The 18,347-nt window shown below is 48.4% G+C and overlaps 1 protein-coding gene across 2 annotated transcripts in view; it reads left to right on the forward strand.

Annotated features, from left to right (window-relative positions):
* The window catches only part of SOBP (sine oculis binding protein homolog), a 163,444-nt gene extending 153,747 nt beyond the window's left edge, over positions 1-9,697 (forward strand). For both annotated transcript variants that reach the window (XM_047733768.1, XM_047733766.1), the window contains one exon: positions 8,413-9,697. The gene's annotated coding sequence lies outside the window, so the exon portion shown is untranslated. The remainder of the gene's footprint in view (positions 1-8,412) is intronic.
* Positions 9,698-18,347: the final 8,650 nt, after the last annotated feature.

Raw genomic sequence — 18,347 nt, forward strand, 5'->3', positions numbered from 1 at the left:
CGGGCGGGAGGCGTGGGCTGGTACTCCACGCGCCAGGCCGACCTCGAGCGGAGGAGTGACAGCGTGAAATCTGTGCTGGGGGAAAATTACTTTAGCAGCTGTTCACGGACTGAAAGGAAGCGAGAGAAGGACTGGCATCGCTGAGGCTGATGGCTGCCTTCTGATGACAGGCTAATTACCAGGGGTGGATGCTAAACGTTGCGGGAAGTTATCGCTACCATGAGAGGGGCGGGGCTGCCCCCTGTGCACCGGAAGTGGTGGCCGTGCAACGGAAGAGGGGCTTTGCGTCGGGCCTGGGCCTAGAGGGGCTTCCCGGCTGGTGGCGGAAGGACAGACAGTGTCCAAGGCCAGTCCGGGGGACGATGGCGGGGCCCCAGGGCCGTGCCGACACAGGGATCATCCCTTGGGACCACCAGCTGGCCAGGCCTGGTGCCGGCTGTGGGCCGCAGCTCTCGGGCACACGGAGGACGGTGGCCACGGACACCCAGACGCTCTGGTCTTGGAACCAAGAGCAGCCATCAGGCTTGGGTGGCTGGCTCTACCTCAGACAGCTTCTGGGTTGTCCCCAGCCGCTGAATCCCATCCCCAGCCCCCAAGAGCCTGCAAGTGCTGTCAGGGGAGGGGACAGCTTCTGCAGATGTCCTTTTATCTTTTTTAACCTTCCCTACCACAGACCTTCTTCCCAAGCACCTGCATCTGGTGACAGTGGGCTTCCAGGGGGGAAGGTTGGCAGTGGTGTGGCTTCCTGGCAAAAGACCTGTGCTTTGGAGTTGGGCCAGCCTGCGTCCAGATCCTGGCAGAGGCATTTCGAGGTGAGGAAGGAAGTGCCTTGTCTCCTCCAGGTGATAGGCAGTGATCCCACCCGTGTGAGGGATGGGTAAGAAAACATGGACAGTGGGCATATCAGGTGCCCAACAGCCAGCAGCTACTGTCCCTAGAGGAAAGGCTGCAAGGTCTGGGAGAAGACCACGGGGCTGGAATGAGACCTGCTTGGATTTGAAAACTGGCCACATCGCTTACTAGCTGTGAGTTTGGATATGCTTTATAACCTCTTTGTGCCTGCTCTCTCATTATGTAATGACATCAGCTAATATTTATCGAGCACACTCTATATGTAGGCAGTGTTCAAATGTTACACGCCCACAACAACCCTATGGGATACCATTAGTAAGTCCATTTTACAGATGACGTAACTGAGGCACAGAGAGGGTAAGTCTTCTACCCAGTGTCATTGGTCAATCAGCGACAGTGCTGGGATCCGACTGGCAGCCCGGCTCCAGAGTCCACATATAAAATCACAGAGCACATCTCATATACAAGGAAAATGAAGATAATAGCCCCTGCCCCATAGAGTCATCAGGCTCCAGTGTAGATAACCTGAGTGAAATGTTGAGGTAGTGTCTGGTGTATAGTAGGTGCTTGCTAAAAGAATCATCACAGTGGCCCCTGCAGCCCAGAACTTGCTTCCCTTGGATGTGTGTAATGGAAGGTGAGGAAATGCTTCCATGCTGTCAGCCTTGGAGGTGAGGAAACCATTCCAGAAATTCTAAGATGTTTGGTTCAACTTTTACAAATAGGGACTGGGACAAACAGAGCAAATGCTCAAGGTCGAAGTGGCATAGCCAGGATTAGAACCTGAGTCCTCATCTGCCTTTCCTCTCAGTGGGAAACAAGATCTGACCAAAGCTGCTTGAGTTACACACCCCGTGCCAAGAACCAGAGGCATATTTTTGCCACCCGTGGTATTACTTCCTCACGTTGGGCAGCTGATCTCAGGAAATAAGTTGTACCTCAACATCTGGGGTTGCGAGGGTGAAGGGTTGCAGGGAAGCAATTATTAACCACACTCTCCACGTCCTTGGCTGCATGGGGGTGGGGGTGGGTGGCAGCATGGTGGGGAGTCAGCATGCTTGCTCTCATTCTGTACAGCGAAGTTAGTTTCCATGAATATGAAGCCTCTCCCTCTCTCACTATCTCCTGTGCTCCTTCCCACCCTCCTCTACTCATGGACTGGTTGTAGAGAAGAGATAAAGAAAGACCACCTTTCCAGCTCCTGCCTAAAATCCTAGAATTTACTATCGCTTCGTAAACCATAGCTGCTTGCGTCAGAAAGTTGCTTTTTGCTCTAGGATCCTTTTCTTCTTCTTCTTCTTCTTCTTCTTCTTCTTCTTCTTCTTCTTCTTCTTCTTCTTCTTCTTCTTCTTTCTTCTTTCTTCTTTCTTCTTCTTCTTCTCTTCTTCTTCCTTTCTTCTTCCTTTTTTTAACCTAGACTGCCTATGTCCAGATAATATAGATATATAGAGAAATGACAGACTCAGACTTAACACAATAAACATCTACTTTTTTTTTGTCCAAGGCAAAATTTTTAGAAGGCACATGAACCAGCATTAGCCAGTTTGTATATTGGATGGAACTTGAATGAAAATGCACTTATAACTTCTTAACAAATCAAGCAAAGGAACTGGACTGTGTATGTCTCTGGGGCCCTTATGGCTCTGACACTGTGACCCCCCCACACACTTGTTGGGAAGGAAGGGGAGAGATGAAACCCTGGACTGGGGGAAGCACTCCCTCCACGGGACCGTAGAACTTGGGGTCATAGGAGCTGGACTCAACCCACTCTGCCCCTTTCTAGCTAGTGACTTTGACCAAGTAAGCTCCTTACCCTTCCTGGGAAAATTTCCTCATCTGCAAAATGGGGACGATAATAAATACTTGAGTAGCATTGTTGTTTCAATGAGTTAACCACACACAATATGCTTGTTTTCAAGTGAAATAAGTACATAAAAGTGCCTAGTGCAGTCTTTGATTATAAAGTAGGTGCTCACTAAAATTTGAGTGGAAAACTGCAGACTTAACACAATAACTTAACTTAATTCCCAAACCATTACGGAAGTGCTCAGTCCTAAAAGCCAGGACTTTTTCATCATCAAAATTTCCTGCAGGACATTAACTGTATTATGTAATTATTCTTCTTCTTCTTTTTTTCCCCTCTCTTTTGTGAATAACTGTAGCCACCAGCTCCAGTGCGTTAATGAACATGTACTCATGAATCCCCACCTGCTTTTAGGGTAGGGCCAGACAGGGTCATTTGGTTGGTTTCAATCCCCCAGGTTCCAGGAAGGATTTGAGGTATTTAAGGAAGATCAGTTGTCCAGGATGAAGAAAAGGGTTTGTATGAGTGCACAAGATGGGGTTCCATGGCTGAGGGCTCTTTGTCCCCTAGGAACTTTTCGAGGTCAGCAAGAAATAGCAGTGACCACTTATGAGAATAAACAGGCCTTTCTACCCATTTAACTCATAGAACCGGCCAGGCAAAGAAAACCAAAATTTTAATTTGTCAAACAAAGGATTAAAAATGGAATTATCCTAGTAGGTGGTCTTATATGGTTGTGATTTTTATTGATTAAAGACTAAAATAGGAGATATTGCTAAAGGAGAAGATTATAAAAAAAGAAAACCAAGGCCTGATGTTTGGTTTCTTTCTTTTTTTTTTTTTTTCTGTTGAATATACTTGAGCCTTGGCTTTTCAGAGCCATGGGGAGGGTAGAACCGTGGTGATGAGGTTGTAGTTCAGACCAGAGCTCAACCCTGAGCTAACTGAAGCTCACCCTTGGATCCCATACCACTCTCCCCCGCCACTGGTTATGTCCCATCGTAATGACACAAGGAAGGAGAAGGGATGTTTCTCAATGACTTTCACCCATTAACGAGCTGTAAGCAAAGAGGTGCCCTCCACTTCATAAATGAAAACCCTTTCTGGCTTGGTAAAAGCCATTTCAATACCTCACGAAGTGATGATTGATGGGGGAGAGGAGGAACCATTTTTTGGCAAAACCTCACCACGCTGCAGCCTTTTCTGGAAAGGGCTCGCCGTGGAGACCACTATCTGGCATCACACTTGGGTTTATCAGCTAACGCAGGTGACTCTGCTCATTGACCGCAGGGCTCTACTCTTGTGAGTGTCCCAGAATAGCTGTGGCTACCTGAGAGCAGTTTAGTCCTCGGGGACTCATTATTGTCCCAGATAAACAGCGTGGCCCAAGCCAGTGCGTAATGGCTGTAATTTAACCGTGATAAGTGATTGGCCGACGTGCCCGAGTGAGCTGCCTTGCTTCGGGGCCCTGGTAAATGGACAAAGGCCAGCGGCTCAGCAGCGGGCATTTCTTGCATATCGTGCAGCTGATGCCACAAGGTTGTAGATTCTGGGAGTAAATATGACAGATGTAGGGAGCTTGCCTTCTAAGCAGGTAAGACACAACAGACATCCAGGATTTTGATGATGCTAATGACAAAGGTATTTGAAGAAGGAAAGAAGAATAGAAGTTTGGAGAATGGATTAGATAACCCAAGGCTGGTTTCCTGGCAGAGGTGGACTCTTGTACCGTGGAGGGACCAGCTTGCAAATGTAGGATAAGATAAACATTTTTCTCTGGATGCACATTTACTTCTGGAAGTGGTTGCATAGAAATTACAAAATTTCCTTTTAAACACAACCAGTGTTAAGTCTTAGACTGTAAAGACCGAAGAAGGAAAGGTGAGAATGGTTGTATTTTGACAGTATCGACACTGAAAAAACTTATCGGTACTCAGGCCCAATTTTTGTTCTCTGTAGTTCTCTGCAAACTCTTGTGTGGTAAAAGAGGATGAGTAACTCGATCACATTCTTAGCAATGCTCTCCTGATGAAAAAAGGAAAAGTGGGGTACCCGGGTGGCTCAGTCGGTTGAGCGTCCAACTCTTGATTGCAGCTCAGGTCTTGGTCTCAGGGTCATGAGGTCAAGCCCTAGTGTGGAATCTAGTTTAAAAGAAAGAAAGGAAAGTGCTAGGCAGGCAGAGGCTCTCTCAGTGCCCTTGGTGTTTGCATTCCCTAAGGAAGGTTCTTCATTCTTCTGGCCTGAAGGGACCAGGGGTTCTGGAATTCTGAAGGCACCTGGCCATATGAGCCTGCTGGAGACGGTGCATTGTGGAGCCGGTCTTCAAATACGGTACACACATGGTGTACGAGCTGGGCTGTGTGTGCGTGATAGTCCATGTTATAGGACCCTGGTTGTCCTGCCTTGAGATGAACCTCCAACTCACAGGAAAATCCAAATGGGAGGCACAAATATAGTCACTTCCCCAGAATTCCCTGCATTAAGGGACGCTCCAAATTCTCTGCCAGAGAGCTGTGTGTGTGTGTGTGTGTGAGTGAGTGAGAGAGAGAGTTGTAGAAAGGAGTCTCTGGAATTCTGGGCTTTGGAGTTCAGAAATTTATTAATAGTCTTCCTTATGTTATGCTCAAGTTTATAATCCTGCATAGTTGACCACTGGCTTTGGTCCAAAAATCCTATGGTCACAGAACTTGAGAGGTGGAAGATATAATAGAAAATCTCACCGAGGCACCCATTTCACAGAAGAATCAAGGCTTGGGCAGGTTAAGGAAGGGGACACGCTGGACTGTAACTAGTGTCTCTGTTTCACTTATCATAGTAATTTCCCCTTTGTTCAGATCAAGAAATTTAGAGCGGATGGATTTTCCATAAGATCCTTCTGCTTGGCAAGGGCAACATAGGAACTGGCTCGGGCTCTGGAACTTCCTCATGATCACTCTAAAACTCCAAGTTTGCTTCCTCCTCACTCATGAGTTTCATACTTTGCATACCAGTCACTTCAGGAAGGTGAAGCCCAAGCTTGGTTCTTCATTGTCATTGAAGCCAGAGTCTGTTCCCATGTCCCAAACAACGGGTGGGAGGGAGGGGGGTCTGCCCTGAACCAGCCAGGTCACAGGAACACAAGAAGGATGACCTCCATCCCACCCCCTCCTCAAATGTGACTGCAGACAGGGACTTGTGCTGCCACCCTCTGGCCTTCGTGGGTGTCCCAGACATGGCAAGTGTGTGGCGAGAGGCAAGGAAACAGCACAAATTGTCTACTTTGCCATTCTCTTAAAATAAGCTCGGTGTGAGGAGGCTTTCAGAGCAGCAGGAATGGGGCTGCAAAAAATAGAGTGCAGTGCAGCTGCACCCTTTAGAACTTGGGGGGAAAACACATATTATTTACCAGACAATAATAGATACCAGAGAATAATAATGATTATTATAGTGTTTGGGATGGCAAACGCTGTAGTTAAGGTTCCAGAATGGCTCTCATTATAATCCCGTTTTCCCAAGTCCCTTATGAAAGCCTTGAAATTTTCTCCAAGTAGGCTGATGCTGTCCATGTTTGGCCTTTGTCCAAAGGTGATTTGAATATAAAGAAACTCGTTTGAGAAATATTCCTCTTCTTGAGGTCATGATTACATTAAAGGGGGAAAAAAAAGCCACATCCTTGAAAAAGCCATTATGGCATTCCTAAGTAAGTCATTCAAAATGGCGGTGTTTCCCAGTCACTGGAAGAAAGCGTTAAACGCTTTTCTGCCGCCCGCCCTCCCCCCCCCCCCCCCCACCGCCCCGCGCCTTTTCCTTTTTAAAGAAGGGATTCAGAGACCTCCTCCAACTACAAAATTTGGTCACTCTTGGTCCCAAGCCCAGGGGTGGGGATGGTTTTCCTCCCTTCAAAGCAAGTTCCAGGCTATGCTCCCTAAATGGAAAGAACGGCCCCAGAGGAAGCTACACTTGTATCTTTGGATCCATTCGTGCTTTCTGAGTCTCCTTTCCAATTCTTTATGACCTCTCATTTGATAGTGGCTCTTGACATTTTTATTTCTGTATCCCTTCTTGCCATTGTTTCTTTCTGAAAGAAAGAAAGAAAGAAAAGGAAGTAAAGGAGAGAGAGAGAGACAAGAAAGAAATAAAAAGTGAGCTCTTTATTCAGAGATAAATAGCCACATTTCCAAATCTGACCATGCCAAATGAAAAGGTTTCCATGGCCTTGTAATTCCAACCCCCACTGCATATTTGTGGTGTCTTGCATTTTCACTTTGGTTCTTTAATATACATATTAAATACACACAGATCTGGTGATTTAATGTGATTTGGGGAACTCAGGCATTTCCTGTCATGCACATTCAGATTTTCAGACCTTGTTTTTGGCTGATCATTATTATCGTTACCATTAACACCAGGACTGGGAGAGCAGGGTTGAAAGCACAAGTTCGTGTTGAGTCTTCCCAACGAGCATGCTGACCTCCTCATACTTGAGCTGAATTCAGGCTACAGACACCCCGAGCAAGTTTGAGGGTCTCTTTGTGGCCTCTTTTTCTTCATCTATAAAATGGGAAATTATATTATCTCTGGGGTCCCTTCAAGTTTTCAATTCTATCACCTCCCTGAGGTTATTTGTTCGTTGTTCTAGGAATAATCTCAACCCTTGTAAGGATGTTTACGAGTCCCCTGTCTCGTAAACCTCACGTTCAGTCAGCTTTTATCCAGTCACATTTCTGACATCCTCACGGATCAGCAGGAGAGAAAAGGAATTTTTTGAGGGCATGAGGGACGGGAGCTGCTTGACCCTCATTCACTGGACAAATGCGTGTCTAGCTGAACCGGGGGCTGGGTGTGGAGATGTGGGCCAAACAGACACAGCCCCAGACCTCAGGGACCTTACAGTTTGCTTGGCAGACTTCTAAGTGGCTGTTTACTAGGAGTCCCTGGGTGTCCTCAGGAGGTTATATTTCAAACCAAGGGACTGGTGGCCAATGAAATGAGCCAGTAGGGATGGAGAGGCAGAGCCTAACATCCGTGGTAAAAGCCGGGGTGGGCATTCTCCAGAAATTGACTTTCCTGGAGAACAGTCCCCTTCAGAGCCTCTGCTCTGGGATCCCGAAGCCCTGTTGGTTTATTGTCTGCCAGTCCCTTGCTACTGTTCGGTTCAGGTAGCAAGAGATGGGAATGGCTCACCTTTGTCAGGCAAGACATGGGGCATTTCTCCCAGCTCAGCTGCCTCTGCAGGAAACCTCTGAAGAGAGGTCTTCGTGTCTGCAGTCGCTATTCATGGGCTAAAAAGCGCATCTCTAGGCTTTCCTCCTTTGTAGCAAACACCAGAGCTGTGTGTGACCCAGAGTACAGGGGTGAGGTCTGGAGCTCTAGGGCCCCCGCGTGACCTTGCCTCGCTTTGGGGTGACCTTGGGCCATTCAAAGGAGCTGCCAGTTAAGCGTGCTTTATGGGGGAGGGTGAAGGTTGCCTGGTGGCGAAGGGATGCTGCTGTGGTCTTGAGGGAGGGCGTGGTGCCCCATGCTCATTACAGCATTCCAAGAAGCGACTCGTGTTTCATTTCCTCACACAAAGCTGGCAGGGCTGACCCGGAGCAGAACTGTGAATTAAAGACACGTCAGAATCACGCTGTGCTCTCTTGTCCTGGGCCTTCGTCGCAGGTTGGGCCCACCGGGCCAGAGCGTGCGGCCCTGCCTCCTGCCTGGGTTCTCCCTGCATGGGGTAGGGGTGTGGTTGGATCCCGTGGATGCTGACCGGTCTTTTCTTCTCTTTTTCCCAGGAATGCTCACTCACAGGGTCCCCTGCGTGGAGAGAGGGCGCAGAGCAAACCATGTCACGCCATCCAATGACACCAGCTGGTCAGCTCACCACCCCCTCTGGCTAAAACTCAAACGAATCAAGCCGCTTCCTGTCATTAAGCATCTCCGAGGAAGTAGCCCTCCCTCGGTGGCCTCCAGCCCAGAGAAGCCAGCACGTCTTGGACCTACCAAGCGGCCCAGCCTTCTTGTGGCCACCGTCTCTGCTTTCCCACAGAGGAACTTAGGGATTTTGCCCCTGGTTTTAGAACAACAAGACACCGACAAGCCACAAGGACCAACATAGGTACTCTCCCCGCTCCATCTTCGAGGCTCAGAGGGTGAGGCTGGAAGATGATATGAATTTGAAAACAAACATCTTTTTTTAGTCATTTTAAAAACTGCTGTGGTTTTGCTGCTACACGAAGAATTGTGATTTTGCATTGTACGGTTTGGGACCTGTACTGTCCATGTTTTGAAGGCGGAGAGGGATCGTCCTGGGGTCCCAACACTTCAGCGTCGTCTCTGTCCTACCCAGGATGCACTTTTAAATGAAGAGTTAGAATATTTTATTGGCTGATATACTTTTCTTGTTATTTTTACAAAGGCCACCTTTATCCTTTTTAATGCCATATTTTCAGTGTTACACTTTTATGGCTTTTAATTTTCGATTTGACAGATGTAAGAAGCAGCATGAATAGTTTATACTGTGGTTTTTCAGAGACTGAATGCCAAGAGAACTCAGTAAATGTTTATTCTTCTCAGCTTTCTCTTTAAATTCTCCTAAATAGCGCCCCATTTGGGAACAGAGCAAGAGTGTTGAACTGAAGACCAAAATGCCCTCAAGGTGTAAAACAATCTGAGGGGGACTGTTTGCTGGGCGTCACGAAAGACTTGGATGAAATTTCAACCCTGATGGTTTTCGGTGATCCAGGAAGTCAGTGAAGCAATCTCTCTTTACGCAGAGTCCTTTCATGATAATTAGAATGGTATGGACGAACCAGTGGAAACAAGAGGGAAAGTGAGAAAGATCGCCCGTGATTCTGTTTCACTGTTTGCTTTCTCCTGTCATGGTTAAGAGAAATGTGCAATTCGATCCTCGGTCAGTGGGTGGAGGATAACAGGGTAGATTTTCTTGTGTGCACTTGTATGGTCGTAGCTGCGAGTCCAGAAGTCCTCGAGAGCATGTGTACTGACACTGAGTTGGTGAGACAGTCGTGGAGTATCCCATTCTGATGAGTACAGAAAAAAAAAAAAAAAAAAAGAAAAGAAAAAAGAAAGAAAAAAAAGAGAAAAAATAAGAAAAAAAAATCCAAAAAAGAAGAAAACTAAAAAAAAAAAAAATCAAATCACCTTGTGATTCAGTGTATCTGTTTACTAACTCAGATAAAGCAATTGTTCCCTCTTGAGGGGTCCAGGTGTCCCGCGCCCACCCCCCGCCCCACAGGGCCGCGGGAGACAGGAGGGGCGGCAGGTGGTGGTGGGGGGGGATTGGGGGCGGTGAGGCCAGGACAGTGTCGCGCTGGCCTTGAAGCACCACGGGCCCGCGGATGCCGTGTACATACTGTATTTCTATATTCTCCTTTGTACAGAGTCACTTAACAAGTCAAGCTACTGTTTTACAGGTGCTCCTTATTTATTAGAGCTGTGAGAGCTTGGGGGACACACCTGGCGAGCGAGCTCGCTTTTTAAAAAATGAAATTAGGGGACAGGGGAAGGGAGGTGGGAGGGAGGGGAAGCTCGAAAGCCCAGGGAGAGATTTATAAAAGAGAACAAAAGGAAAACTTCCAGCGACAAATTAAACCCCAACACCAACCTCCCCAACGCCCCCAACCCCGCAGGAAGCAGTGGTCCTTCTTCTGGGTGCTCACTTCCTTGCGGGGCTCCCAACATTCTCCTCTCTCCCTGACTGGTGTCAGCTTCATCAAACAAAAATAAATCTCTAAGAAAAAAAATGCACTTACATGTGCTTATTTTTGCTTTTCTCATTATTATGACTATTGTTGTTATTTTCCTTGTTACAGAAGGCGCTCATTTCTTTCCCCCAGGGAAAACATTTTCTAAAAAATAAAGTGAGTACGTTTTGAAGGATGCTGAGATACAGGGGCAATGCTGGCCTTCCTGACCTGCAGTGAATCATACCTGTGTACAAACAAGAGGCCACTGGCCTGTGTGAGGGGCTGCTTCCCCAGCATGCCCTTGCTGATGACATGAAGGGACATGCGTAGTGAGGTCCTGGGCCTGTAGACTGTGTGTCCCTCCCAACCACCCTCCCAGTCCTGATCAGGGTTGGGTTTTTTTTGGACTCTAAGAAGCACCATCCAGTTGCAAACATCCCCTTCGGGTTTCATTCCCACCACACCATCTCAACACCCCCCTCCTCCTCCAGGCTGGGAGATGTTTTTGTGTTAACTCTACAAGAATGGTAGATCTCTACAAGAATGTAGAACTCTACAAGAATGGTCAATCTGGTTTCTCCTTGGTACCTGGATTAAACATCAGAAGACTTCTAAGGTGGGTAATACATTAGTACCTAGTTCTAGCCAGTGTTGATCTGTCTCATCCTCTTGTTCTGCCTGTGAAAAAAACCGAAGCCTGGAAAGGTAAATTGATTTGCTGAGTCCCACACGGGTGTGGTTTAACTTCTCTAAAAAAACGTAGGCCTGTCAGCAGCATTTTCTGAGAGACCTTCCTGGGAGTGGATTCTGGAGACCAAGTTTCTTTCTCTTGTGGAAAGAGGGACTCTCACATGTTGCTGGCATGGGGCTATGACGACAACTCTGTCAGAGCTCTGTAGGCCCAGCTGAGGACGTGCCAGGGGCCCAGACACCCAGCTGTTGTTGTCTGGCACAGAGTCCCAGCTAGGATTTTTCATCTGGACTTGCTCATAAAGACAATCATCGAGGATGCTGATTTTGCTGTGGTTGTAGTCCAAGACGATTGAGCAAACAGTTTGACCCTTCTAGAAACAAAAGATACCTTTGTACCAACACGAGAGGATTTTATGGCATCTCAGTAGACATAAGCATACCTTTTCCCTTCCCTTCCTTCTCCTAATCTTGGTGTTCTCTAAATACAAAATCCTCTTGGGCTATCAAAACTATCTATAAAGAAAAACAGAAATGAGAACATCAACTATTCCTAGCATGTGCTGAGGCTTAGTTTGATCCTCAGAGAAACTGTATGAGAAAGGCCTTGTTCTTTTCCCTTTATTATAAAAGAAGAACCAAATCTCAGTGAGTTTAATATTTGCCCAAGACCACACAGCCAGTGAGTCGCAGAATGGGATTCAAATCCATGAGGTTTGCGGCCAGAGCCCAGGCCATGCACGTTCAAGCCAGAGAAAAACAGATGACATCTTCGTGAAGAGTCATTTTGACTTCCTGTAAGTTTGGCAGTGGCTCAGTTTTGTTCCAAAGTGGTCCTCAATTTTAAACTAAGCCAGAAGGTTGAGCATTCATGGTTACTGGCCGCTGCCCCTTATTGGGTGTGGGAAAGTGCTGAGACCACTCCGCTTCCTGAGAAACGCGTCAGGCAGGGTCTTCCTGGTTATCAAACCCCCACTGGCCCCGGGGCCCCATGTGCGATGCTAAGGGGAGACAGGAAGAAGAATAAATTTCACAGCCCATGCCCTCGTAGCTTACAGGTAATGGGAAGACAGGGCTGTGGAAAAGATGGACCCCTTCTTGGTCTCACCAGAAATCCCCTTGAATATTTTCCAAGGTTTATGAAATTGCACGTGAGGAGCCTAGATTCACCACTTTGCCAAGATGCACACCCCACTTCCCGCACTGTAGGTGCTCCCTTAAAAATGGGAGGACAGCTTGAGCCGTAAGCAGGTGTCCCTTCATGCTGCCTACATGATGTGGCAGAATGCCAGAGTCCAGGGCTAGGTACAAAGGCACTCAAGATGGATACTGCTTGCCTCCCCTCCTTGGCTTCTCCTCCAACCCAGGAGCCAGAGTCCTCGCTTCCTTGACCAGGGGCAACAGGGCTTCACCCTGGGACATGTCACCCCTGTTCCCAAGCCCTTAGTGGTTCCCTACAGAAGCAAAGCCAAGGGCCTAGTAGGACAAGCGGAGCCCTCCAATGTTGGTCCATGCTGGCCTCACCAGAGCCGCCTCTTCTCTGCCAGTGCGGCAGGCACTGTTTCTGGACGCCCCTGCTCTTGGCCCATCCTCGCTCTTTGCATGTCCAGGTGCCTCTGCATCAAATGTCTTTCCTTCATCTTCCCGGAGTAATTTCTACAACTCATCAGGACGCAGCCAACCACTTGGGTGATGCTCTCTAGGGGAGTCTGCAAAAAACACTGGCTCCCCTCTCCTGTTGGGCCAAGAGCCCTACCACGCCCCACTCCCTCCCAGGGCACCTCACGCTCTGCTTGTCCAGCTCCTCGCCTGTCTGTGCCCTTCGCTAGACTGCACAGTCCTTGAGGGTGCAGATCCTGTCTTATTCGCCTTGGATCTCCTGGGCCCAGCACAGGGGGAACCCTTAAGATGATGATCATTAATGCGATTTACAAACCACCCCTTCACAAACCACCTCTTCAAAGCTCAGTTTTCATGCCACCCATCCATAAAGTCAAGCCCGATCTCCCTGTGGCGCCATTCACAGCTCCTCCCTTGGGCTTTTGGGGATCTTGTTTAAATGGAAAAGGCCACCCCTTCCTATGTCATCTGGGGTGCTCACACATAGGACCCTGTGACCCTCCTAACTATATCGTTGAAGAACGATCGTTCACCCTTGGATGAGCAAATGGGGGCTGAGTTGGGGCACGAGTCCAGCCTGATGGTGGAAGAGGGTGGGACAAGCCTGATGGCCAGAGCCATTGTGCAGTGAACACAGGATGCCTGCAGAGCTCCATTTTGTCCCTGGTGCTCACAGAAGCGGGGCTCCAGTGTCACCCTGCTTTAGCCTGTGGGGCAGCCTACCTCTGGCTTCTTCTGGATGCAGGGAGCTACACAAGAGAATAAGACTCCATCATGGTCCCAGGGTTTCTGTGATGTGCAATGATTCCAGGTCGCAGAACTATGACACTTTTAAGCCAGGAAGGCCTTGGACACAAGATAACCTCTAGGTGTGACCCTTGGACACTCTTAGAGATGGTAAATGAGGCTTCAGTACCCAGAGAGGGCCTCTAAGTCCATCATGCTGGCCATGGCTGGAATGAACAGCTGCCACCAGTGTGCGGCATTTTTCTAGGGAAAAGGACCCTCTGCCAAGACAGGTGTCCCTCTGGACATGACCCCAGGGCGGGCTTTCCACACATTCACTTGTTTGGTTCTCATGACAGCCTTGTGAGTGTGGCACTGCTGTCATCATCATTCCCGTTTCATAGCCGGGGAAACTGAGGCATGAAGGTGAAGGGGCTTCCTGTCCAGGTGCTACACACAGTAAGAGGCAGGGCCCAGCCGCGGGCTCCAGTGTCCACACCGCCCATGGCGCTGTCCAGCTGCTTCACCAGGGCCCAGGACGTCTGATGGCTCAGCCCACAGAGCAGGGTGGGATCACTGATTTGGTGCCTACACCATGAGATTAGACAGTGTTGATTGACCTTTCTGTTAGGAGAGGGGGAAAACTCTCCTCCTACTTTTCCTCACACCTGGGTCTGAACAACATCAAAAAGACAACTGTTGTCAGTGTATGTGCAGGTAAAGTTTGAGGGAGACGGAGTGTGGGAGGCCGCTGTTCCAGTAGCTCAGAGAGAGGAAGAGAGTGGAGAGAGGGAGAGAGAGGAGGGAGGAGAGAAGAGAGAGGCACTTTGGCAGCCATGTTAGATTTCTGGGGTGGGGAGAAAGGGGGCTCTGGGTCAGAGGCTGTTTTCCATTCCCCATGGTTTTGATGCTTTGAGCCCTAAGCTCAACTTTGTCCCCAGCTACTTGTGTAGATGGCCAATGGGGGTGGCTCACCAGAGCAGTGGCAGAGCTGCTGGGGTCCCCTGGGGCTGTGTCACTCCTCACAGACTCTAGAGGGCTGAATCCAAGCCCCACAGTCACTTCTAGGCTGGGCCACTGGATCACTGGTCGACTAAGCTGACCAAATAAATGGGTAGAAACACTGACAGCTTCCCCATGCCAGACGCCACGACAGGGGTGGTCACTCAGATGGTCTTGGGCAACTGTCACAAAACCACATGCTTTGTGCGCAAGCCCCATGTCTGGGTCAGGAAGGCACCATCCAGGAGATGAAGGGACGGGCATGGGTCACAGAGCTTGTGAGTGCTAGAGCCCACATTTAGACTCTCTACCCCCTCGTGCATGCCCTTTTGAGGGCACCACAGCTACCGGTGTCAACTCAGGTCTTAACTCAGTCTGAATCTGAATTGGACAACAGAACGCATGCCTGGTAATGTCACTGCAGCCTGCTTCCAGACCTCTAGAATGTATCAGGCTCTTTCCTCACCCGTTTCTCATGTGCAGGGTTGGGTCAAACCAAGAGGGAGTGAAATCCACTGCTAATTTTAATGGACATGTATCCAATGAGCACAAAATGCCATTTAGTTGCATCATTTTATTTATGCCTCCCAGCAACCCTGTGAGAAGGATACCGATGTTATTCCCATGTTCTAGATGAGGAAACGGAGCACGCAGAGGCCAGGTGAGGGCGAAGTCTGAAAGTGCATTTGGTCAGTCTGATACCAGAGCCCACATTTAACCAGCACGCACCCACGTTAGCCTCCCTCTTGTGGATGGAGAGATTCCTGCATGCATGAATCAAAGAGCATTTAATTCATGAATATGTGGCCGGATTTTACACCAGTCACTTTCATGTACGTCATCTCCTCTTTGAGATCAACCCTGGAAGTGACCTAGAGGAGGCCAAAAGTGGCTCTGATCTCTGGAGTTCCAGAAAGAGTCAACTGCCTCCATCTTCTTCACTTCATCTCCAAGGGATTCCTGTTCTGAACAACCAACAACACTCTTCTTTACAAACACCGCCATCCCCCTGATCCAACACACAGGGGTGCTCAAGGGGATTCCTGCCACAGCTCTCTACTTGTACTCATCTGCTCTGCTCTATCAACTCTACCTTCCTCAGGTGATGAAGGACCCAGGGTTTGTGTGTAGATCATGGCGGCTGTACTTTCTCTCATCCGCTGTGGGAGCAGCGTTAGTGGAGTCCCTCCCATCTCCTCCACACCTTCTGTGTCCCCTTTCCCATTTCCTGCTCTGGGTGTCCCTCCCAAGCTTCTGCAGGTGAGGCTGTTGGGAAGTCGTGGTGTCTGAACAGCTGGTGAGGGGCCTCCGCCTCCCCCGCTGTGTGGTCACAGCCACTGGGGTAGAGGAATATGCCGTCCTTGCTGGAAGGCACCCGGTCTCGAGGACAGCAAGGAAAGCCCTCAGTCATTTCCCCCCACTACTCCTCGTGCAAGCACGTCACATGCCTTTTAAGTGTCTCACAGAAGATAATTTCTGATATGTGAAACACTTGAAAAAAGATTTCAGTCAGAAAGGCTCGCGGGAGGGGCGCCTGGGTGGCACAGTCCATTGACTGTCCAATGCTTGCTTTTGGCTCAGGTTGGGATCTCAGGGTTGTGAGATCGAGCCCCGTGTGGGGCTCTGTGCTCAGTGCGGAGTCTGCTTGAGATTTTCTCTCCCTCTGCCCCTCCCCCCATCACTCTTGTTCTCTCAAACAAATAAATAAATCTTAAAAAAAAAAAAATGAAGAGAAAGGCACCTGTGAGTGAGTGAGCTCTGAAGGTCTGCCCTTTGACCTTGGTAATGAAAGGGAGGGTGGCTCCTGAAGCCTATTTAGTCAGAACCTTTAGACTATGTGGTCCTTTCCTCCCTGCTTCTTTCTAGGTTTATTTACACAAAAGGGAAATAGTGTCACAAAATAAAAACAATGGAAACAACTACAGGTAGAAAGAAAGACGAGTTTTATAAAGCAGCCACACCATTTTCATTTCACATTCCAGCACCCCCAGACCCCGACCCTGCGCCAAGACCTTCCTTCCCAGCCTCGCCATTTGGTTCAGTGTCTCCTTCACATACAGTAGCTGGATTACGGCTCAGGACCAAAGGCCAGGCATGCAAGGAGATATTTTTATACTTACTGATGCTTTAAAAAAGAGTTTGTTTTCATGAACCTTTAATTCACGTTTTCTTCTTTTCTTCTTTCTTTCTTTTTTCTTTTTCGTTTTTTAAAATTTAAAAAATTTTTTTATTTTTAGCCCAACTGCTACACATTTTATCCCTGTTCTTTGTGAAATGCTAATCCAGCCCGGGGTTTTCATTTTCCGGGTGTAACTTTTCAGAAATTGTATATCTGCATAGCAACCCAGCCGGGGCTGCCTAAGTCACGGTATCACATGTCAGAAAGATGAAAAGGACTCCAAATCTTAGCTCTCTACAAACTTGGCCCTCCGATCCTGCGGCAGAGAGCTCTCTGGCCTTAATAGAAATGGCAGGAGAGCCATTTCAGGGCCAGAGAGGTGCAAACTTTTATCTTGTTGATGACAGAAAACGACACATGACCTCAGCTCCGCTCGGTGGGGACGATCAAACCAGAAACAAAGGCTGTATTTTCCTCTGCTCTCGTCCCTGCTGTCAGCTTCCAAGTGCAACCTGAGCCCGGATTCCGAACCCAGTGTCCAGATTAGAGATTGTTGACTCAGATTTAGTGGTGAAACGTGAGCCCGACTCTGTTGATGGCAGGCCTTGAAGGAGCAAGTTTACTTAAGCCAAGAGAGAGATTGTGTGTCAGACGAGAGCCTGGCTTCTCTTTATCACAAACTTCCTGATCTGCCTCTATTTTAATAGTTTCCACCGCCACCACCAAAAGAGAGACAGAGAGACACAGTGAGAGAAAAAGAGAGAAAGACACATGCAGAGGGAGAGAGGAGAGAGGAGAAGCACCGCCCCAGCCCCTCTTCTCAGTGTCATAAATCAGGAAATTAACAAGTGTGTAACTGGCCTTCGACACAGTCAAAGACAACGAGCTTTTGTGTTTCTTACTGGTGGCCAGCACTTAACAAAATCAATGGAGAGCTCCACTCAGGAAGGATGAAAAATGAGGGCTTGATCTTACCATTTAAAGGATATTTCCCCATACTCAAGCACATGGCTTTTATGAGGCTCAAACATGGTTTAGAAACTCGCCTTCTCGGTCTGAAGGCAGGTCATTAAGAGAAATCATTACATCGCTTTCCCTGTCTCTGTCTCTCTCTCCATTTTACTTTGGCACCCTCCCGGCTTTTCCTTGGCTTCTGATTTCATCCCTCTTTTAGATTCTCTGTGCCTTCGGTAATTTATGTGCAAGATATTTTCCCAAGCTCCAAATGTTTTTCCATTTGGCAAACCATGTCTGTAAGCTTCCACACAATGTAACTGCAGAGTCCATTTGTACTAGAAAACATAAGCTTGGTTAATGGAAAAGGCTACTGAGCCAGCATCGGTGACCCTGGGTGCCTGGGCCGCAGCGCGGACAGAGCCTCCTGGCCACCCCGGGGATGCAGGGGTGGGTGAGCGTCGGGGAGGAGTGTCTTTTCCAGGTTGCCACAGATGCTTGGCTTCTACCCTCCTTGTCTCCAAAAAGGAAAGAATTCCTTCCAAGCCTCTCTCTCGTATAGTTTTTGGAAGCTTCGGGGCACCATATGGAGAATCATTTCATGATTCTCCTGATGGCTTTTACGTGAGCAGCTATAAATTGGATGGTTTCCTTCAGGTCTGATATCCCTATAGTACCTGCTATGGATTGTTGGGGATATGCTAGTATGAATATGTTAGTCCCGTGCTGTTCTTGATAGAAAAGAAAACCCAGAGCCCCTTTTGGTAGGAGACGCTGTTCCTTCGGGAAGTGAAAACTAGGGAAGGGGTGGGGTATGCCTTTCCAGTTGGTCATTCGGATGCTTTGCCCCAGTGACTTTTTCATTCCCAAGTCATGGATTTAGGACCAAGGCAGAAGTTGAGGCTAATGC

The sequence above is a fragment of the Lutra lutra genome, chromosome 6 (assembly GCF_902655055.1).
Source record: "Lutra lutra chromosome 6, mLutLut1.2, whole genome shotgun sequence".
Taxonomy (NCBI): Eukaryota; Metazoa; Chordata; class Mammalia; order Carnivora; family Mustelidae; genus Lutra; species Lutra lutra.